General features: G+C 42.6%; 26 non-coding genes across 26 annotated transcripts; 13 read left to right on the top strand and 13 right to left on the bottom strand.

The window, feature by feature from the left end:
• Positions 1 to 116: 116 nt before the first annotated feature.
• Positions 117 to 188, bottom strand: trnag-ucc (transfer RNA glycine (anticodon UCC)). The gene has a single exon. It is a non-coding gene; the product is annotated as a tRNA-Gly (tRNA).
• Positions 189 to 1180: 992 nt separating this feature from the next.
• Positions 1181 to 1252, top strand: trnap-agg (transfer RNA proline (anticodon AGG)). Its single transcript has one exon. It is a non-coding gene; the product is annotated as a tRNA-Pro (tRNA).
• A 285-nt stretch (positions 1253 to 1537) lies between these two features.
• On the bottom strand, positions 1538 to 1609 carry trnag-ucc (transfer RNA glycine (anticodon UCC)). The gene has a single exon. It is a non-coding gene; the product is annotated as a tRNA-Gly (tRNA).
• Positions 1610 to 2599: 990 nt separating this feature from the next.
• On the top strand, positions 2600 to 2672 carry trnap-agg (transfer RNA proline (anticodon AGG)). The gene has a single exon. It is a non-coding gene; the product is annotated as a tRNA-Pro (tRNA).
• Positions 2673 to 2958: 286 nt separating this feature from the next.
• On the bottom strand, positions 2959 to 3030 carry trnag-ucc (transfer RNA glycine (anticodon UCC)). The gene has a single exon. It is a non-coding gene; the product is annotated as a tRNA-Gly (tRNA).
• Positions 3031 to 4020: 990 nt separating this feature from the next.
• Positions 4021 to 4092, top strand: trnap-agg (transfer RNA proline (anticodon AGG)). Its single transcript has one exon. It is a non-coding gene; the product is annotated as a tRNA-Pro (tRNA).
• Positions 4093 to 4379: 287 nt separating this feature from the next.
• Positions 4380 to 4451, bottom strand: trnag-ucc (transfer RNA glycine (anticodon UCC)). Its single transcript has one exon. It is a non-coding gene; the product is annotated as a tRNA-Gly (tRNA).
• A 991-nt stretch (positions 4452 to 5442) lies between these two features.
• On the top strand, positions 5443 to 5514 carry trnap-agg (transfer RNA proline (anticodon AGG)). The gene has a single exon. It is a non-coding gene; the product is annotated as a tRNA-Pro (tRNA).
• A 287-nt stretch (positions 5515 to 5801) lies between these two features.
• Positions 5802 to 5873, bottom strand: trnag-ucc (transfer RNA glycine (anticodon UCC)). The gene has a single exon. It is a non-coding gene; the product is annotated as a tRNA-Gly (tRNA).
• A 990-nt stretch (positions 5874 to 6863) lies between these two features.
• On the top strand, positions 6864 to 6935 carry trnap-agg (transfer RNA proline (anticodon AGG)). The gene has a single exon. It is a non-coding gene; the product is annotated as a tRNA-Pro (tRNA).
• Positions 6936 to 7222: 287 nt separating this feature from the next.
• On the bottom strand, positions 7223 to 7294 carry trnag-ucc (transfer RNA glycine (anticodon UCC)). The gene has a single exon. It is a non-coding gene; the product is annotated as a tRNA-Gly (tRNA).
• A 992-nt stretch (positions 7295 to 8286) lies between these two features.
• On the top strand, positions 8287 to 8358 carry trnap-agg (transfer RNA proline (anticodon AGG)). Its single transcript has one exon. It is a non-coding gene; the product is annotated as a tRNA-Pro (tRNA).
• Positions 8359 to 8644: 286 nt separating this feature from the next.
• trnag-ucc (transfer RNA glycine (anticodon UCC)) lies at positions 8645 to 8716 on the bottom strand. The gene has a single exon. It is a non-coding gene; the product is annotated as a tRNA-Gly (tRNA).
• Positions 8717 to 9704: 988 nt separating this feature from the next.
• On the top strand, positions 9705 to 9776 carry trnap-agg (transfer RNA proline (anticodon AGG)). Its single transcript has one exon. It is a non-coding gene; the product is annotated as a tRNA-Pro (tRNA).
• A 286-nt stretch (positions 9777 to 10062) lies between these two features.
• trnag-ucc (transfer RNA glycine (anticodon UCC)) lies at positions 10063 to 10134 on the bottom strand. The gene has a single exon. It is a non-coding gene; the product is annotated as a tRNA-Gly (tRNA).
• A 975-nt stretch (positions 10135 to 11109) lies between these two features.
• Positions 11110 to 11181, top strand: trnap-agg (transfer RNA proline (anticodon AGG)). Its single transcript has one exon. It is a non-coding gene; the product is annotated as a tRNA-Pro (tRNA).
• Positions 11182 to 11468: 287 nt separating this feature from the next.
• trnag-ucc (transfer RNA glycine (anticodon UCC)) lies at positions 11469 to 11540 on the bottom strand. The gene has a single exon. It is a non-coding gene; the product is annotated as a tRNA-Gly (tRNA).
• Positions 11541 to 12529: 989 nt separating this feature from the next.
• Positions 12530 to 12601, top strand: trnap-agg (transfer RNA proline (anticodon AGG)). Its single transcript has one exon. It is a non-coding gene; the product is annotated as a tRNA-Pro (tRNA).
• Positions 12602 to 12888: 287 nt separating this feature from the next.
• On the bottom strand, positions 12889 to 12960 carry trnag-ucc (transfer RNA glycine (anticodon UCC)). Its single transcript has one exon. It is a non-coding gene; the product is annotated as a tRNA-Gly (tRNA).
• A 990-nt stretch (positions 12961 to 13950) lies between these two features.
• On the top strand, positions 13951 to 14022 carry trnap-agg (transfer RNA proline (anticodon AGG)). The gene has a single exon. It is a non-coding gene; the product is annotated as a tRNA-Pro (tRNA).
• Positions 14023 to 14309: 287 nt separating this feature from the next.
• On the bottom strand, positions 14310 to 14381 carry trnag-ucc (transfer RNA glycine (anticodon UCC)). Its single transcript has one exon. It is a non-coding gene; the product is annotated as a tRNA-Gly (tRNA).
• Positions 14382 to 15367: 986 nt separating this feature from the next.
• trnap-agg (transfer RNA proline (anticodon AGG)) lies at positions 15368 to 15439 on the top strand. Its single transcript has one exon. It is a non-coding gene; the product is annotated as a tRNA-Pro (tRNA).
• Positions 15440 to 15726: 287 nt separating this feature from the next.
• Positions 15727 to 15798, bottom strand: trnag-ucc (transfer RNA glycine (anticodon UCC)). Its single transcript has one exon. It is a non-coding gene; the product is annotated as a tRNA-Gly (tRNA).
• Positions 15799 to 16788: 990 nt separating this feature from the next.
• trnap-agg (transfer RNA proline (anticodon AGG)) lies at positions 16789 to 16860 on the top strand. The gene has a single exon. It is a non-coding gene; the product is annotated as a tRNA-Pro (tRNA).
• A 290-nt stretch (positions 16861 to 17150) lies between these two features.
• Positions 17151 to 17222, bottom strand: trnag-ucc (transfer RNA glycine (anticodon UCC)). The gene has a single exon. It is a non-coding gene; the product is annotated as a tRNA-Gly (tRNA).
• A 980-nt stretch (positions 17223 to 18202) lies between these two features.
• Positions 18203 to 18274, top strand: trnap-agg (transfer RNA proline (anticodon AGG)). Its single transcript has one exon. It is a non-coding gene; the product is annotated as a tRNA-Pro (tRNA).
• Positions 18275 to 21430: the final 3156 nt, after the last annotated feature.

Below are 21430 nucleotides of genomic sequence, written 5' to 3'. Positions count from 1 at the left end.
TAGATAAACTGAAGAATGTAGGAGCAATTCTAACTGCCACGAACAATGATAATGATTCAAATGTAATAGACTTGAAATGACATCCAGCCCCTAAAACAAATCAATTTTTCATGCTCTGCATTGGCCAGGAATCGAACCCGGGTCAACTGCTTGGAAGGCAGCTATGCTCACCACTATACCACCAATGCTATGTGCAGGTCATTAGCAACATGGAGACATCGACTCATATCTTGACCGTCATTTTTGTGGAAAGTGATCATTCTTTGACCAAACGGATCGTTGGTTTAGGTGTATGATTATGGCTTAGGTTGCGAGAGGTCCCTGGTTAAAACATCTATCATTTTAATCAGTACAGGTTACCTTCAAATTAGGCCCGTGACACTTGTGGGGAACGTAGGGCAAAACGGAGAACATTGCGACAAGTGGGGTCACATTACTTTGAAGCCCAAAGATTTTGGATTCTACAAACAGAAGTTGGCACATAGACTGTTCTGACTTCAGACGAGTCTCCTGACACTTGTGGGGGATGTAGAGAAAAATTGAGAATACCACCGTGTTCGTGAGGGTCTCCCCTTTCCAGAGAGTGGTCATACGAAATTGTAGGTCAAACGGTTCGGAAGCTAGAGAAGTTTTTGTGAGAAGACCGATTATAGGTATGCCTCGTGGTTTGACAAAAAACGATCTAGGTCCTCCATCTTTCACTGCAGATATGGAGGGGTAACATAAGCAGTTGTGGAGGATGGAGACGGAAACGCTGAGTCTCAATCTCTCTCGTTGAAAACTGATCTATTTGAATGGGTATTTTCAACATGAATTTACTTTGATTCACGTACCTTTGCGCCATTTGACTCAAAATAAACGAGTTCCATTCTTTTTGAAGTCTTATTTTTTCATTTTCTCCTTAAAAAAATGATTTGATCTCATTTTGCACTATATTCATTTATAAAAACTCGTCATCAGTTTGCTGTTGCGACTGAAGAAGACAGAATGTGAAAAACACAGCAGATGAACTACAGAAGATATGAACTGAAGCATGGTCAAGAGTTTGGAAGACTGTCATGCTCACAAGTAAAGCACAAAACACTCACATGATGTTCAATCGTTCCAAACACCGTGGACACGTCAATCGATATCTTCACTGACATTGCTGCAGAAAGAAAGAAAAACACTTTGGGCATAAGGCTCGTTGGTCTAGGGGTATGATTCTCGCTTAGGGTGCGAGAGGTCCCGGGTTCAAATCCCGGATGAGCCCTTTGCAGATCCTTGAACAAGCTCAGACAGGCAGATCTTGGACCATGGTCGGAACCCCAACTATCACCTCTTGGGCGCAGGACAAGGATGGCTGAATGGTTTTGGCGATGGACTGCAAATATATTTTGATATGCACTTGTTGGTTCAACGTCGCACAACATTTATTATTTTAGGTAAACTGAAGAATGTAGGAGCAATTCTAACTGCCACGAACAATGATAATGATTCAAATGTAATACACTTGAAATGACATCCAGCCCCTAAAACAAATAAATTTCTCATGCTCTGCATTGGCCGGGAATCGAACCCGGGTCAACTGCTTGGAAGGCAGCTATGCTCACCACTATACCACCAATGCTATGTGCAGGTCATTAGCAACATGGAGACATCGACTCATATCTTGACCGTCATTTTTGTGGAAAGTGATCATTCTTTGACCAAACGGATCGTTGGTTTAGGTGTATGATTATGGCTTAGGTTGCGAGAGGTCCCTGGTTAAAACATCTATCATTTTAATCAGTACAGGTTACCTTCAAATTAGGCCCGTGACACTTGTGGGGAACGTAGGGCAAAACGGAGAACATTGCGACAAGTGGGGTCACATTACTTTGAAGCCCAAAGATTTTGGATTCTACAAACAGAAGTTGGCACATAGACTGTTCTGACTTCAGACGAGTCTCCTGACACTTGTGGGGGATGTAGAGAAAAATTGAGAATACCACCGTGTTCGTGAGGGTCTCCCCTTTCCAGAGAGTGGTCATACGAAATTGTAGGTCAAACGGTTCGGAAGCTAGAGAAGTTTTTGTGAGAAGACCGATTATAGGTATGCCTCATGGTTTGACAAAAACGATCTAGGTCCACCATCTTTCACTGCAGATATGGAGGGGTAACATAAGCAGTTGTGGAGGATGGAGACGGAAACGCTGAGTCTCAATCTCTCTCTTGAAAACTGATCTATTTGAATGGGTATTTTCAACATGAATTTACTTTGATTCACGTACCTTTGCGCCATTTGACTCAAAATAAACGAGTTCCATTCTTTTTTGAAGTCTTATTTTTCATTTTCTCCTTAAAAAAATGATTTGATCTCATTTTGCACTATATTCATTTATAAAAACTCGTCATCAGTTTGCTGTTGCGACTGAAGAAGACAGAATGTAAAAGACACAGCAGATGAACTACAGAAGATATGAACTGAAGCATGGTCAAGAGTTGGGAAGACTGTCATGCTCACAAGTAAAGCACAAAACACTCACATGATGTTCAATCGTTCCAAGCACCGTGGACACGTCAATCGATATCTTCACTGACATTGCTGCAGAAAGAAAGAAAAACACTTTGGGCATAAGGCTCGTTGGTCTAGGGGTATGATTCTCGCTTAGGGTGCGAGAGGTCCCGGGTTCAAATCCCGGATGAGCGCTTTTGCAGATCCTTGAACAAGCTCAGACAGGCAGATCTTGGACCACTGGTCGGAACGCCAACTATCACCTCTTGGGCGCAGGACAAGGATGGCTGAATGGTTTTGGCGATGGACTGCAAATATATTTTGATATGCACTTGTTGGTTCAACGTCGAACAACATTTATTATTTTAGATAAACTGAAGAATGTAGGAGCAATTCTAACTGCCACGAACAATGATAATGATTCAAATGTAATACACTTGAAATGACATCCAGCCCCTAAAACAAATTAATTTCTCATGCTCTGCATTGGCCGGGAATCGAACCCGGGTCAACTGCTTGGAAGGCAGCTATGCTCACCACTATACCACCAATGCTATGTGCAGGTCATTAGCAACATGGAGACATCGACTCATATCTTGACCGTCATTTTTGTGGAAAGTGATCATTCTTTGACCAAACGGATCGTTGGTTTAGGTGTATGATTATGGCTTAGGTTGCGAGAGGTCCCTGGTTAAAACATCTATCATTTTAATCAGTACAGGTTACCTTCAAATTAGGCCCGTGACACTTGTGGGGAACGTAGGGCAAAACGGAGAACATTGCGACAAGTGGGGTCACATTACTTTGAAGCCCAAAGATTTTGGATTCTACAAACAGAAGTTGGCACATAGACTGTTCTGACTTCAGACGAGTCTCCTGACACTTGTGGGGGATGTAGAGAAAAATTGAGAATACCACCGTGTTCGTGAGGGTCTCCCCTTTCCAGAGAGTGGTCATACGAAATTGTAGGTCAAACGGTTCGGAAGCTAGAGAAGTTTTTGTGAGAAGACCGATTATAGGTATGCCTCTCATGGTTTGACAAAAACGATCTAGGTCCACCATCTTTCACTGCAGATATGGAGGGGTAACATAAGCAGTTGTGGAGGATGGAGACGGAAAGCTGAGTCTCAATCTCTCTCTTGAAAACTGATCTATTTGAATGGGTATTTTCAACATGAATTTACTTTGATTCACGTACCTTTGCGCCATTTGACTCAAAATAAACGAGTTCCATTCTTTTTGAAGTCTTATTTTTCATTTTCTCCTTAAAAAAATGATTTGATCTCATTTTGCACTATATTCATTTATAAAAACTCGTCATCAGTTTGCTGTTGCGACTGAAGAAGACAGAATGTAAAAGACACAGCAGATGAACTACAGAAGATATGAACTGAAGCATGGTCAAGAGTTTGGAAGACTGTCATGCTCACAAGTAAAGCACAAAACACTCACATGATGTTCAATCGTTCCAAACACCGTGGACACGTCAATCGATATCTTCACTGACATTGCTGCAGAAAGAAAGAAAAACACTTTGGGCATAAGGCTCGTTGGTCTAGGGGTATGATTCTCGCTTAGGGTGCGAGAGGTCCCGGGTTCAAATCCCGGATGAGCCCTTTTGCAGATCCTTGAACAAGCTCAGACAGGCAGATCTTGGACCACTGGTCGGAACCCCAACTATCACCTCTTGGGCGCAGGACAAGGATGGCTGAATGGTTTTGGCGATGGACTGCAAATATATTTTGATATGCACTTGTTGGTTCAACGTCGCACAACATTTATTATTTTAGGTAAACTGAAGAATGTAGGAGCAATTCTAACTGCCACGAACAATGATAATGATTCAAATGTAATACACTTGAAATGACATCCAGCCCCTAAAACAAATAAATTTCTCATGCTCTGCATTGGCCGGGAATCGAACCCGGGTCAACTGCTTGGAAGGCAGCTATGCTCACCACTATACCACCAATGCTATGTGCAGGTCATTAGCAACATGGAGACATCGACTCATATCTTGACCGTCATTTTTGTGGAAAGTGATCATTCTTTGACCAAACGGATCGTTGGTTTAGGTGTATGATTATGGCTTAGGTTGCGAGAGGTCCCTGGTTAAAACATCTATCATTTTAATCAGTACAGGTTACCTTCAAATTAGGCCCGTGACACTTGTGGGGAACGTAGGGCAAAACGGAGAACATTGCGACAAGTGGGGTCACATTACTTTGAAGCCCAAAGATTTTGGATTCTACAAACAGAAGTTGGCACATAGACTGTTCTGACTTCAGACGAGTCTCCTGACACTTCTGGGGGATGTAGAGGAATTTTGAGAATACCACCGTGTTCCTGGGGGTCTCCCCTTTCCAGAGAGTGGTCATACGAAATTGTAGGTCAAACGGTTCGGAAGCTAGAGATGTTTTTGTGAGAAGACCGATTATAGGTATGTCTCATGGTTTGACAAAAAACGATCTAGGTCCACCATCTTTCACTGCAGATATGGAGGGGTAACATAAGCAGTTGTGGAGGATGGAGACGGAAACACTGAGTCTCAATCTCTCTCGTTGAAAACTGATCTATTTGAATGGGTATTTTCAACATTAATTTACTTTGATTCACGTACCTTTGCGTCATTTGACTCAAAATAAACGAGTTCCATTCTTTTTGAAGTCTTATTTTTCATTTTCTCCTTAAAAAAATGATTTGATCTCATTTTGCACTATATTCATTTATAAAAACTCGTCATCAGTTTGCTGTTGCGACTGAAGAAGACAGAATGTAAAAGACACAGCAGATGAACTACAGAAGATATGAACTGAAGCATGGTCAAGAGTTTGGAAGACTGTCATGCTCACAAGTAAAGCACAAAACACTCACATGATGTTCAATCGTTCCAAACACCGTGGACACGTCAATCGATATCTTCACTGACATTGCTGCAGAAAGAAAGAAAAACACTTTGGGCATAAGGCTCGTTGGTCTAGGGGTATGATTCTCGCTTAGGGTGCGAGAGGTCCCGGGTTCAAATCCCGGATGAGCCCTTTTGCAGATCCTTGAACAAGCTCAGACAGGCAGATCTTGGACCACTGGTCGGAACGCCAACTGTCATCTCTTGGGCGCAGGACAAGGATGGCTGAATGGTTTTGGCCATGGACTGCAAATCTATTTTGATATGCACTTGTTGGTTCAACGTCGCACAACATTTATTATTTTAGATAAACTGAAGAATGTAGGAGCAATTCTAACTGCCACGAACAACGATAATGATTCAAATGTAATACACTTGAAATGACATCCAGCCCCTAAAACAAATGAATTTCTCTTGCTCTGCATTGGCCGGGAATCGAACCCGGGTCAACTGCTTGGAAGGCAGCTATGCTCACCACTATACCACCAATGCTATGTGCAGGTCATTAGCAACATGGAGACATCGACTCATATCTTGACCGTCATTTCTGTGGAAAGTGATCATTCTTTGACCAAACGCATCGTTGGTTTAGGTGTATGATTATGGCTTAGGTTGCGAGAGGTCCCTGGTTAAAACATCTATCATTTTAATCAGTACAGGTTACCTTCAAATTAGGCCCGTGACACTTGTGGGGAACGTAGGGCAAAACGGAGAACATTGCGACAAGTGGGGTCACATTACTTTGAAGCCCAAAGATTTTGGATTCTACAAACAGAAGTTGGCACATAGACTGTTCTGACTTCAGACGAGTCTCCTGACACTTGTGGGGGATGTAGAGAAAAATTGAGAATACCACCGTGTTCGTGAGGGTCTCCCCTTTCCAGAGAGTGGTCATACGAAATTGTAGGTCAAACGGTTCGGAAGCTAGAGAAGTTTTTGTGAGAAGACCGATTATAGGTATGCCTCGTGGTTTGACAAAAAACGATCTAGGTCCTCCATCTTTCACTGCAGATATGGAGGGGTAACATAAGCAGTTGTGGAGGATGGAGACGGAAACGCTGAGTCTCAATCTCTTCTTGAAAACTGATCTATTTGAATGGGTATTTTCAACATGAATTTACTTTGATTCACGTACCTTTGCGCCATTTGACTCAAAATAAACGAGTTCCATTCTTTTTGAAGTCTTATTTTTTCATTTTCTCCTTAAAAAAATGATTTGATCTCATTTTGCACTATATTCATTTATAAAAACTCGTCATCAGTTTGCTGTTGCGACTGAAGAAGACAGAATGTGAAAGACACAGCAGATGAACTACAGAAGATATGAACTGAAGCATGGTCAAGAGTTGGGAAGACTGTCATGCTCACAAGTAAAGCACAAAACACTCACATGATGTTCAATCGTTCCAAGCACCGTGGACACGTCAATCGATATCTTCACTGACATTGCTGCAGAAAGAAAGAAAAACACTTTGGGCATAAGGCTCGTTGGTCTAGGGGTATGATTCTCGCTTAGGGTGCGAGAGGTCCCGGGTTCAAATCCCGGATGAGCCCTTTTGCAGATCCTTGAACAAGCTCAGACAGGCAGATCTTGGACCACTGGTCGGAACGCCAACTATCACCTCTTGGGCGCAGGACAAGGATGGCTGAATGGTTTTGGCGATGGACTGCAAATATATTTTGATATGCACTTGTTGGTTCAACGTCGCACAACATTTATTATTTTAGATAAACTGAAGAATGTAGGAGCAATTCTAACTGCCACGAACAATGATAATGATTCAAATGTAATACACTTGAAATGACATCCAGCCCCTAAAACAAATTAATTTCTCATGCTCTGCATTGGCCGGGAATCGAACCCGGGTCAACTGCTTGGAAGGCAGCTATGCTCACCACTATACCACCAATGCTATGTGCAGGTCATTAGCAACATGGAGACATCGACTCATATCTTGACCGTCATTTTTGTGGAAAGTGATCATTCTTTGACCAAACGGATCGTTGGTTTAGGTGTATGATTATGGCTTAGGTTGCGAGAGGTCCCTGGTTAAAACATCTATCATTTTAATCAGTACAGGTTACCTTCAAATTAGGCCCGTGACACTTGTGGGGAACGTAGGGCAAAACGGAGAACATTGCGACAAGTGGGGTCACATTACTTTGAAGCCCAAAGATTTTGGATTCTACAAACAGAAGTTGGCACATAGACTGTTCTGACTTCAGACGAGTCTCCTGACACTTGTGGGGGATGTAGAGAAAAATTGAGAATACCACCGTGTTCGTGAGGGTCTCCCCTTTCCAGAGAGTGGTCATACGAAATTGTAGGTCAAACGGTTCGGAAGCTAGAGAAGTTTTTGTGAGAAGACCGATTATAGGTATGCCTCGTGGTTTGACAAAAAACGATCTAGGTCCTCCATCTTTCACTGCAGATATGGAGGGGTAACATAAGCAGTTGTGGAGGATGGAGACGGAAACGCTGAGTCTCAATCTCTCTCGTTGAAAACTGATCTATTTGAATGGGTATTTTCAACATGAATTTACTTTGATTCACGTACCTTTGCGCCATTTGACTCAAAATAAACGAGTTCCATTCTTTTTGAAGTCTTATTTTTTCATTTTCTCCTTAAAAAAATGATTTGATCTCATTTTGCACTATATTCATTTATAAAAACTCGTCATCAGTTTGCTGTTGCGACTGAAGAAGACAGAATGTGAAAAACACAGCAGATGAACTACAGAAGATATGAACTGAAGCATGGTCAAGAGTTTGGAAGACTGTCATGCTCACAAGTAAAGCACAAAACACTCACATGATGTTCAATCGTTCCAAACACCGTGGACACGTCAATCGATATCTTCACTGACATTGCTGCAGAAAGAAAGAAAAACACTTTGGGCATAAGGCTCGTTGGTCTAGGGGTATGATTCTCGCTTAGGGTGCGAGAGGTCCCGGGTTCAAATCCCGGATGAGCCCTTTGCAGATCCTTGAACAAGCTCAGACAGGCAGATCTTGGACCACTGGTCGGAACCCCAACTATCACCTCTTGGGCGCAGGACAAGGATGGCTGAATGGTTTTGGCGATGGACTGCAAATATATTTTGATATGCACTTGTTGGTTCAACGTCGCACAACATTTATTATTTTAGGTAAACTGAAGAATGTAGGAGCAATTCTAACTGCCACGAACAATGATAATGATTCAAATGTAATACACTTGAAATGACATCCAGCCCCTAAAACAAATAAATTTCTCATGCTCTGCATTGGCCGGGAATCGAACCCGGGTCAACTGCTTGGAAGGCAGCTATGCTCACCACTATACCACCAATGCTATGTGCAGGTCATTAGCAACATGGAGACATCGACTCATATCTTGACCGTCATTTTTGTGGAAAGTGATCATTCTTTGACCAAACGGATCGTTGGTTTAGGTGTATGATTATGGCTTAGGTTGCGAGAGGTCCCTGGTTAAAACATCTATCATTTTAATCAGTACAGGTTACCTTCAAATTAGGCCCGTGACACTTGTGGGGAACGTAGGGCAAAACGGAGAACATTGCGACAAGTGGGGTCACATTACTTTGAAGCCCAAAGATTTTGGATTCTACAAACAGAAGTTGGCACATAGACTGTTCTGACTTCAGACGAGTCTCCTGACACTTGTGGGGGATGTAGAGAAAAATTGAGAATACCACCGTGTTCGTGAGGGTCTCCCCTTTCCAGAGAGTGGTCATACGAAATTGTAGGTCAAACGGTTCGGAAGCTAGAGAAGTTTTTGTGAGAAGACCGATTATAGGTATGCTCATGGTTTGACAAAAACGATCTAGGTCCACCATCTTTCACTGCAGATATGGAGGGGTAACATAAGCAGTTGTGGAGGATGGAGACGGAAACGCTGAGTCTCAATCTCTCTCTTGAAAACTGATCTATTTGAATGGGTATTTTCAACATGAATTTACTTTGATTCACGTACCTTTGCGCCATTTGACTCAAAATAAACGAGTTCCATTCTTTTTGAAGTCTTATTTTTTCATTTTCTCCTTAAAAAATGATTTGATCTCATTTTGCACTATATTCATTTATAAAAACTCGTCATCAGTTTGCTGTTGCGACTGAAGAAGACAGAATGTAAAAGACACAGCAGATGAACTACAGAAGATATGAACTGAAGCATGGTCAAGAGTTTGGAAGACTGTCATGCTCACAAGTAAAGCACAAAACACTCACATGATGTTCAATCGTTCCAAACACCGTGGACACGTCAATCGATATCTTCACTGACATTGCTGCAGAAAGAAAGAAAAACACTTTGGGCATAAGGCTCGTTGGTCTAGGGGTATGATTCTCGCTTAGGGTGCGAGAGGTCCCGGGTTCAAATCCCGGATGAGCCCTTTTGCAGATCCTTGAACAAGCTCAGACAGGCAGATCTTGGACCACTGGTCGGAACCCCAACTATCACCTCTTGGGCGCAGGACAAGGATGGCTGAATGGTTTTGGCGATGGACTGCAAATATATTTTGATATGCACTTGTTGGTTCAACGTCGCACAACATTTATTATTTTAGTAAACTGAAGAATGTAGGAGCAATTCTAACTGCCACGAACAATGATAATGATTCAAATGTAATACACTTGAAATGACATCCAGCCCCTAAAACAAATAAATTTCTCATGCTCTGCATTGGCCGGGAATCGAACCCGGGTCAACTGCTTGGAAGGCAGCTATGCTCACCACTATACCACCAATGCTATGTGCAGGTCATTAGCAACATGGAGACATCGACTCATATCTTGACCGTCATTTTTGTGGAAAGTGATCATTCTTTGACCAAACGGATCGTTGGTTTAGGTGTATGATTATGGCTTAGGTTGCGAGAGGTCCCTGGTTAAAACATCTATCATTTTAATCAGTACAGGTTACCTTCAAATTAGGCCCGTGACACTTGTGGGGAACGTAGGGCAAAACGGAGAACATTGCGACAAGTGGGGTCACATTATTTGAAGCCCAAAGATTTTGGATTCTACAAACAGAAGTTGGCACATAGACTGTTCTGACTTCAGACGAGTCTCCTGACACTTGTGGGGGATGTAGAGAAACATTTGTGAGGGTCTCCCCTTTCCAGAGAGTGGTCATGCGAAATTGTAGGTCAAACGGTTCCGAAGCTAGAGATGTTTTTGTGAGAAGACCGATTATAGGTATGTCTCATGGTTTGACAAAAAAACGATCTAGGTCCACCATCTTTCACTGCAGATACGGAGGGGTAACATAAGCAGTTGTGGAGGATGGAGACGGATAAGCTGAGTCTCAATCTCTCTACTTGAAAACTGATCTATTTGAATGGGTATTTTCAACATTAATTTACTTTGATTCACGTACCTTTGCGTCATTTGACTCAAAATAAATGAGTTCCATTCTTTTTGAAGTCTTATTTTTTCATTTTCTCCTTAAAAAAATGATTTGATCTCATTTTGCACTATATTCATTTATAAAAACTCGTCATCAGTTAGCTGTCGCGACTGAAGAAGACAGAATGTGAAAGACACAGCAGATGAACTACAGAAGATTTGAACTGAAGCATGGTCAAGAGTTTGGAAGACTGTCATGCTCACAAGTAAAGCACAAAACACTCACGTGATGTTCAATCGTTCCAAGCACCGTGGACACGTCAATCGATATCTTCACTGACATTGCTGCAGAAAGAAAGAATAAAACTTTGGGCATAAGGCTCGTTGGTCTAGGGGTATTATTCTCGCTTAGGGTGCGAGAGGTCCCGGGTTCAAATCCCGGATGAGCCCTTTTGCAGATCCTTGAACAAGCTCAGACAGGCAGATCTTGAGCCACTGGTCGGAACGCCAACTATCACCACTTGGGCGCAGGACAAGGATGGCTGAATGGTTTTGGCGACGGACTGCAAATCTATTTTGATATGAACTTGTTGGTTCAACGTCGTACAACATTTATTATTTTAGATAAACTGAAGAATGTAGGAGCAATTCTAACTGCCACGAACAACGATAATGATTCAAATGTAATACACTTGAAATGCCATCCAGCCCATAAAACAAGTGAATTTCTCTTGCTCTGCATTGGCCGGGAATCGAACCCGGGTCAACTGCTTGGAAGGCAGCTATGCTCACCACTATACCACCAATGCTATGTGCAGGTCATTAGCAACATGGAGACATCGACTCATATCTTGACCGTCATTTTTGTGGAAAGTGATCATTCTTTGACCAAACGGATCGTTGGTTTAGGTGTATGATTATGGCTTAGGTTGCGAGAGGTCCCTGGTTAAAACATCTATCATTTTAATCAGTACAGGTTACCTTCAAATTAGGCCCGTGACACTTGTGGGGAACGTAGGGCAAAACGGAGAACATTGCGACAAGTGGGGTCACATTACTTTGAAGCCCAAAGATTTTGGATTCTACAAACAGAAGTTGGCACATAGACTGTTCTGACTTCAGACGAGTCTCCTGACACTTGTGGGGGATGTAGAGAAAAATTGAGAATACCACCGTGTTCGTGAGGGTCTCCCCTTTCCAGAGAGTGGTCATACGAAATTGTAGGTCAAACGGTTCGGAAGCTAGAGAAGTTTTTGTGAGAAGACCGATTATAGGTATGCCTCGTGGTTTGACAAAAACGATCTAGGTCCACCATCTTTCACTGCAGATATGGAGGGGTAACATAAGCAGTTGTGGAGGATGGAGACGGAAACGCTGAGTCTCAATCTCTCTCTTGAAAACTGATCTATTTGAATGGGTATTTTCAACATGAATTTACTTTGATTCACGTACCTTTGCGCCATTTGACTCAAAATAAACGAGTTCCATTCTTTTTGAAGTCTTATTTTTCATTTTCTCCTTAAAAAAATGATTTGATCTCATTTTGCACTATATTCATTTATAAAAACTCGTCATCAGTTTGCTGTTGCGACTGAAGAAGACAGAATGTAAAAGACACAGCAGATGAACTACAGAAGATATGAACTGAAGCATGGTCAAGAGTTTGGAAGACTGTCATGCTCACAAGTAAAGCACAAAACACTCACATGATGTTCAATCGTTCCAAACACCGTGGACACGTCAATCGATATCTTCACTGACATTGCTGCAGAAAGAAAGAAAAACACTTTGGGCATAAGGCTCGTTGGTCTAGGGGTATGATTCTCGCTTAGGGTGCGAGAGGTCCCGGGTTCAAATCCCGGATGAGCCCTTTTGCAGATCCTTGAACAAGCTCAGACAGGCAGATCTTGGACCACTGGTCGGAACCCCAACTATCACCTCTTGGGCGCAGGACAAGGATGGCTGAATGGTTTTGGCGATGGACTGCAAATATATTTTGATATGCACTTGTTGGTTCAACGTCGCACAACATTTATTATTTTAGGTAAACTGAAGAATGTAGGAGCAATTCTAACTGCCACGAACAATGATAATGATTCAAATGTAATACACTTGAAATGACATCCAGCCCCTAAAACAAATTAATTTCTCATGCTCTGCATTGGCCGGGAATCGAACCCGGGTCAACTGCTTGGAAGGCAGCTATGCTCACCACTATACCACCAATGCTATGTGCAGGTCATTAGCAACATGGAGACATCGACTCATATCTTGACCGTCATTTTTGTGGAAAGTGATCATTCTTTGACCAAACGGATCGTTGGTTTAGGTGTATGATTATGGCTTAGGTTGCGAGAGGTCCCTGGTTAAAACATCTATCATTTTAATCAGTACAGGTTACCTTCAAATTAGGCCCGTGACACTTGTGGGGAACGTAGGGCAAAACGGAGAACATTGCGACAAGTGGGGTCACATTACTTTGAAGCCCAAAGATTTTGGATTCTACAAACAGAAGTTGGCACATAGACTGTTCTGACTTCAGACGAGTCTCCTGACACTTGTGGGGGATGTAGACAAAACTTGAGAATACCACCGTGTTCGTGAGGGTCTCCCCTTTCCAGAGAGTGGTCATACGAAATTGTAGGTCAAACGGTTCGGAAGCTAGAGATGTTTTTGTGAGAAGACCGATTATAGGTATGTCTCATGGTTTGACAAAAAACGATCTAGGTCCACCATCTTTCACTGCAGATATGGAGGGGTAACATAAGCAGTTGTGGAGGATGGAGACGGAAACACTGAGTCTCAATCTCTCTCGTTGAAAACTGATCTATTTGAATGGGTATTTTCAACATGAATTTACTTTGATTCACGTACCTTTGCGCCATTTGACTCAAAATAAACGAGTTCCATTCTTTTTGAAGTCTTATTTTTCATTTTCTCCTTAAAAAATGATTTGATCTCATTTTGCACTATATTCATTTATAAAAACTCGTCATCAGTTAGCTGTCGCGACTGAAGAAGACAGAATGTAAAAGACACAGCAGATGAACTACAGAAGATTTGAACTGAAGCATGGTCAAGAGTTTGGAAGACTGTCATGCTCACAAGTAAAGCACAAAACACTCACATGATGTTCAATCGTTCCAAGCACCGTGGACACGTCAATCGATATCTTCACTGACATTGCTGCAGAAAGAAAGAAAAACAGTTTAGGCATAAGGCTCGTTGGTCTAGGGGTATGATTCTCGCTTAGGGTGCGAGAGGTCCCGGGTTCAAATCCCGGATGAGCCCTTTTGCAGATCCTTGAACAAGCTCAGACAGGCAGATCTTGGGCCACTGGTCGGAACGCCAACTGTCACCTCTTGGGCGCAGGACAAGGATGGCTGAATGGTTTTGGCCATGGACTGCAAATCTATTTTGATATGCACTTGTTGGTTCAACGTCGCACAACATTTATTATTTTAGATAAACTGAAGAATGTAGGAGCAATTCTAACTGCCACGAACAATGATAATGATTCAAATGTAATACACTTGAAATGACATCCAGCCCCTAAAACAAATTAATTTCTCATGCTCTGCATTGGCCGGGAATCGAACCCGGGTCAACTGCTTGGAAGGCAGCTATGCTCACCACTATACCACCAATGCTATGTGCAGGTCATTAGCAACATGGAGACATCGACTCATATCTTGACCGTCATTTTTGTGGAAAGTGATCATTCTTTGACCAAACGGATCGTTGGTTTAGGTGTATGATTATGGCTTAGGTTGCGAGAGGTCCCTGGTTAAAACATCTATCATTTTAATCAGTACAGGTTACCTTCAAATTAGGCCCGTGACACTTGTGGGGAACGTAGGGCAAAACGGAGAACATTGCGACAAGTGGGGTCACATTATTTGAAGCCCAAAGATTTTGGATTCTACAAACAGAAGTTGGCACATAGACTGTTCTGACTTCAGACGAGTCTCCTGACACTTGTGGGGGATGTAGAGAAAAATTGAGAATACCACCGTGTTCGTGAGGGTCTCCCCTTTCCAGAGAGTGGTCATACGAAATTGTAGGTCAAACGGTTCGGAAGCTAGAGATGTTTTTGTGAGAAGACCGATTATAGGTATGTCTCATGGTTTGACAAAAACGATCTAGGTCCACCATCTTTCACTGCAGATATGGAGGGGTAACATAAGTTGTGGAGGATGGAGACGGAAAGCTGAGTCTCAATCTCTCTCGTTGAAAACTGATCTATTTGAATGGGTATTTTCAACATGAATTTACTTTGATTCACGTACCTTTGCGCCATTTGACTCAAAATAAACGAGTTCCATTCTTTTTGAAGTCTTATTTTTTCATTTTCTCCTTAAAAAAATGATTTGATCTCATTTTGCACTATATTAATTTATAAAAACTCGTCATCAGTTTGCTGTCGCGACTGAAGAAGACAGAATGTGAAAGACACAGCAGATGAACTACAGAAGATATGAACTGAAGCATGGTCAAGAGTTGGGAAGACTGTCATGCTCACAAGTAAAGCACAAAACACTCACATGATGTTCAATCGTTCCAAGCACCGTGGACACGTCAATCGATATCTTCACTGACATTGCTGCAGAAAGAAAGAAAAACACTTTGGGCATAAGGCTCGTTGGTCTAGGGGTATGATTCTCGCTTAGGGTGCGAGAGGTCCCGGGTTCAAATCCCGGATGAGCCCTTTTGCAGATCCTTGAACAAGCTCAGACAGGCAGATCTTGGACCACTGGTCGGAACGCCAACTATCACCTCTTGGGCGCAGGACAAGGATGGCTGAATGGTTTTGGCGATGGACTGCAAATATATTTTGATATGCACTTGTTGGTTCAACGTCGCACAACATTTATTATTTTAGATAAACTGAAGAATGTAGGAGCAATTCTAACTGCCACGAACAATGATAATGATTCAAATGTAATACACTTGAAATGACATCCAGCCCCTAAAACAAATAAATTTCTCATGTTCTGCATTGGCCGGGAATCGAACCCGGGTCAACTGCTTGGAAGGCAGCTATGCTCACCACTATACCACCAATGCTATGTGCAGGTCATTAGCAACATGGAGACATCGACTCATATCTTGACCGTCATTTTTGTGGAAAGTGATCATTCTTTGACCAAACGGATCGTTGGTTTAGGTGTATGATTATGGCTTAGGTTGCGAGAGGTCCCTGGTTAAAACATCTATCATTTTAATCAGTACAGGTTACCTTCAAATTAGGCCTGTGACACTTGTGGGGAACGTAGGGCAAAACGGAGAACATTGCGACAAGTGGGGTCACATTACTTTGAAGCCCAAAGATTTTGGATTCTACAAACAGAAGTTGGCACATAGACTGTTCTGACTTCAGACGAGTCTCCTGACACTTGTGGGGGATGTAGAGAAAAATTGAGAATACCACCGTGTTCGTGAGGGTCTCCCCTTTCCAGAGAGTGGTCATACGAAATTGTAGGTCAAACGGTTCGGAAGCTAGAGATGTTTTTGTGAGAAGACCGATTATAGGTATGCCTCATGGTTTGACAAAAACGATCTAGGTCCACCATCTTTCACTGCAGATATGGAGGGGTAACATAAGCAGTTGTGGAGGATGGAGACGGAAACGCTGAGTCTCAATCTCTCTCTTGAAAACTGATCTATTTGAATGGGTATTTTCAACATGAATTTACTTTGATTCACGTACCTTTGCGCCATTTGACTCAAAATAAACGAGTTCCATTCTTTTTGAAGTCTTATTTTTTCATTTTCTCCTTAAAAAAATGATTTGATCTCATTTTGCACTATATTCATTTATAAAAACTCGTCATCAGTTTGCTGTCGCGACTGAAGAAGACAGAATGTGAAAGACACAGCAGATGAACTACAGAAGATATGAACTGAAGCATGGTCAAGAGTTTGGAAGACTGTCATGCTCACAAGTAAAGCACAAAACACTCACATGATGTTCAATCGTTCCAAGCACCGTGGACACGTCAATCGATATCTTCACTGACATTGCTGCAGAAAGAAAGAAAAACACTTTGGGCATAAGGCTCGTTGGTCTAGGGGTATGATTCTCGCTTAGGGTGCGAGAGGTCCCGGGTTCAAATCCCGGATGAGCCCTTTTGCAGATCCTTGAACAAGCTCAGACAGGCAGATCTTGGACCACTGGTCGGAACGCCAACTATCACCTCTTGGGCGGCGCAGGACAAGGATGGCTGAATGGTTTTGGCGATGGACTGCAAATATATTTTGATATGCACTTGTTGGTTCAACGTCGCACAACATTTATTATTTTAGATAAACTGAAGAATGTAGGAGCAATTCTAACTGCCACGAACAATGATAATGATTCAAATGTAATACACTTGAAATGCCATCCAGCCCATAAAACAAGTGAATTTCTCTTGCTCTGCATTGGCCGGGAATCGAACCCGGGTCAACTGCTTGGAAGGCAGCTATGCTCACCACTATACCACCAATGCTATGTGCAGGTCATTAGCAACATGGAGACATCGACTCATATCTTGACCGTCATTTTTGTGGAAAGTGATCATTCTTTGACCAAACGGATCGTAGGTTTAGGTGTATGATTATGGCTTAGGTTGCGAGAGGTCCCTGGTTAAAACATCTATCATTTTAATCAGTACAGGTTACCTTCAGATTCGGCCTGTGACACTTGTGGGGAACGTAGGGCAAAACGGAGAACATTGCGACAAGTGGGGTCACATTACTTTGAAGCCCAAAGATTTTGGATTCTACAAACAGAAGTTGGCACATAGACTGTTCTGACTTCAGACGAGTCTCCTGACACTTGTGGGGGATGTAGAGAAAAATTGAGAATACCACCGTGTTCGTGAGGGTCTCCCCTTTCCAGAGAGTGGTCATACGAAATTGTAGGTCAAACGGTTCGAAGCTAGAGATGTTTTTGTGAGAAGACCGATTATAGGTATGCCTCGTGGTTTGACAAAAACGATCTAGGTCCACCATCTTTCACTGCAGATATGGAGGGGTAACATAAGTTGTGGAGGATGGAGACGGAAACGCTGAGTCTCAATCTCTCTCTTGAAAACTGATCTATTTGAATGGGTATTTTCAACATGAATTTACTTTGATTCACGTACCTTTGCTTTGACTCAAAATAAACGAGTTCCATTCTTTTTGAAGTCTTATTTTTCATTTTCTCCTTAAAAAATGATTTGATCTCATTTTGCACTATATTCATTTATAAAAACTCGTCATCAGTTTGCTGTCGCGACTGAAGAAGACAGAATGTGAAAGACACAGCAGATGAACTACAGAAGATATGAACTGAAGCATGGTCAAGAGTTTGGAAGACTGTCATGCTCACAAGTAAAGCACAAAACACTCACATGATGTTCAATCGTTCCAAACACCGTGGACACGTCAATCGATATCTTCACTGACATTGCTGCAGAAAGAAAGAAAAACACTTTGGGCATAAGGCTCGTTGGTCTAGGGGTATGATTCTCGCTTAGGGTGCGAGAGGTCCCGGGTTCAAATCCCGGATGAGCCCTTTTGCAGATCCTTGAACAAGCTCAGACAGGCAGATCTTGGGCCACTGGTCGGAACCCCAACTATCACCTCTTGGGCGCAGGACAAGGATGGCTGAATGGTTTTGGCGATGGAATGCAAATATATTTTGATATGCACTTGTTGGTTCAACGTCGCACAACATTTATTATTTTAGATAAACTGAAGAATGTAGGAGCAATTCTAACTGCCACGAACAATGATAATGATTCAAATGTAATACACTTGAAATGACATCCAGCCCCTAAAACAAATGTGGTATTGGACACCGTGTATATGGTTTGTCCAATGCCAATGTTTTCCCATTCATTTTTGTCCATTTCATGGGGGTATTCCCTTACATATGTTGCACTTTCACCATTTAGATAAGCATCTTTGTGTCACTCAAAAAGTGGAAGAAATTGCATATAATGTTGCCATCACTTTGTAGCACAGACCGTTGGATGAAATACAAACTGACCTTGCTTACTTATTTCAAAGCGAGGGCACATATTTCAGCCTTGTGGGAAAAAAACAGACAAAGAGTTTTAATTCTACAAGGCAGTGATGCTGATGAAATGATGCAAGAGCACCCCCAAGGGGATCAAGCCCACTACCTCACACATGCTTAGCAAGCACTCTTCCATTTGATCTAATTCTCCAGCCGGATGGAATTGCCACAAGGAGCAACCAAGAGTGTCCAGTCTTGTCAGGCTATGCTGTTGCTGGACTTGTTAGTTTACGCGTCAGCACTTGCAGAGGCTCGGTGCATCTCAACAATTGTGCTCCATAGCCAGCGGCCGGTTGGCTTAGTTGGTTAGAGCGTGGTGTTAAAAACTCCATGCGTGTGGGTTCGGTCCCAGTACTGGCCATGAGGTACATATTAAGTGTAAATTTGTGACTCACATGCATGTGTATTGTCAAGAGTGCCACAGAAATAAGTCCAGCTTCTTGCAGAAATATCTCAGTTGGGAGAGAGTAAGACGGAAGATTTTAAGGTCCCTGGTTTGATCCCGGGTGTCGGCATTAGTTGTTGTTCTTTCTTTATGCTTTGCTTTGGCTTCAAGGAAACTGCCCACAGCTTTGTTTGTGGGCCTCAATGGTGTGTGCTACACTGCTCCTCTGAAAGTAAGTTATGTCTTTCTTTTTCATCTGACATTGTGACATCACTGTTACATGAAAGTTGCTTGTCATTGTTACATGACAGTAGGTTGTCGTAAGGCAAGGCTGCATGAAGTGGAAAATTGAGATTTCTTGGGTCCACCAAAACAAAGTGTTTTTGGAGAATACGGGCATCGATGCCTCTACCTCTCGCAGGATAAGCAAGCAGTCTACTATTTGATCTAATTCCCCAGCCGTTTGGAATTGCCACAAGGAGCAACCAAGAGGGTCCAGTCTTGTCAGGCTATGCTGTTGGTGGACTTGTTAGTTTACGCGCCAGCACTTGCAGAGGCTTGGTGCATCTCAACAATTGTGCGCCCTAGCCAATGGCCGGTTAGCTCAGTATGTTAGACTCCTCGCCCTTCCCCTGTAAGTACACCAGCAGCTCAGCCAATCGCACTGCAGTAGGCACGCTCAGGTTCCTGAACTGTAGAATTAGTCAAGCATCCAATCACAAGTGTCCAGTCAACTGTCCAATTAACCATAATGCATTGATGGATCTGTAATCAGGCCTTCATCCTGACTTATTATTGCCCAGTATTCCCTAGAATCACAAAATACAACACAACAAATTGCAAAGACTGAAATATTGTAAATTGCATGACCATGTAGAGCTAGATATGTAAAGGCCTAGAGGGTAAGGGTGGTCTGGCGAAAGTGATGTAAAGCTGTGTGCACCCTGTAGTGAACCTAAATCCCTTCAGAGAGTTAGCATATTCACTAGGCTACTTACCCTCTGGGCCTCCTTGTCAGTAAGTATTTGAGGGTTGGTCCTGTTGAGCTGCAGCACCAGCCTGCCCACCAGCTCAGTGTGCATCCTCTGGTCTAAACACAGGAACTTGGGAGTTCCTTTTTAGCTGCTCATGGTAGCTGTCTGAGCCTGACCAGGGAGCTGGGGAATACAGGAAAAAAGGTACAAAGAACACACATTTGGGCAGCACCTTAATTAGAAGATATATAAACTCTGCCAAAGAAATACGTCCTCTCACTGTCAACTGCGTTTATTTTCAGCAAACTTAACGTGTACATATTTGTAAGAACATAACAAGATTCAACAACTGAGACATAAACTGAACCAGTTACACAGACATGTGACTAACATAAATGGAATAACGTGCCCCTGAGCAAAGGGACACAAAAGTAAGAGTCAGTATCTGGTGTGGTCACCAGCTGCATTAAGTACTGCAGTGCATCTCCTCCTCATGGACTGCACCCGATTTGCCAGTTCTTGCTGTGAGATGTTACCCCACTCTTCCACCAAGGCACTTGCATGTCCCCGGACATTTCTGGGGGGAATGGCCCAAGCCCTCACCCTCCGATCCAATAGGTCCCAGACGTGCTCAATGGGATTGAGTGAAGTGAAAAGCATTTTTTTGCGAGGACGATCAGCTGTCCGTCCTGTAGCACTTTCTTAGGCGTCTCACAGCATGGACATTGCAATTTATTGCCCTGGCCACATCTGTAGTCCTCATGCCTCCTTGCAGCATGCTGACGGCACGTTCACACAGATGAGCTGGGACACTGGGCATCTTTCTTTTGGTGTTTTTCAGAATTAGTAGAAAGGTCCTACGTTTTCATAACTGTGACCTTAATTGCCTACCTTCTGTAAGCTGTTAGTGTGTCTTAACGACCGTTCCACAGGTGCATGCTCATTGATTGTTTCTGGTTCATTGCAAAAGCATGGGAAACAGTGTTTAAACCTTTTACAATGAAGATCTGTGAAGTTATTTGGATTTTTACTAATTATCTTTGAAAGACAGGGTCCTGATTTGATTAATGTTTAGCCTATATAGGCCTACTAAAATGTCAATCTCATTCACAGTACTTGCGATTATTTTGGATCTACTTTCATGTTGGTAAAATAATGAAGTTAAATACAACCAATACTTTCGTTTGAGTTGTTGTAGATTGAGAAGGTCAGCATGCAACAGGTTCCGGGTGTTGAGAAGACATTGTGGACAGTTGTGACAGATTGTACTCTGCAGCTCATGATTCACCC

Source organism: Oncorhynchus keta, chromosome 28 (assembly GCF_023373465.1).
Source record: "Oncorhynchus keta strain PuntledgeMale-10-30-2019 chromosome 28, Oket_V2, whole genome shotgun sequence".
Classification (NCBI taxonomy): Eukaryota; Metazoa; Chordata; class Actinopteri; order Salmoniformes; family Salmonidae; genus Oncorhynchus; species Oncorhynchus keta.
This window is presented reverse-complemented; position numbering and strand designations above follow the sequence as displayed.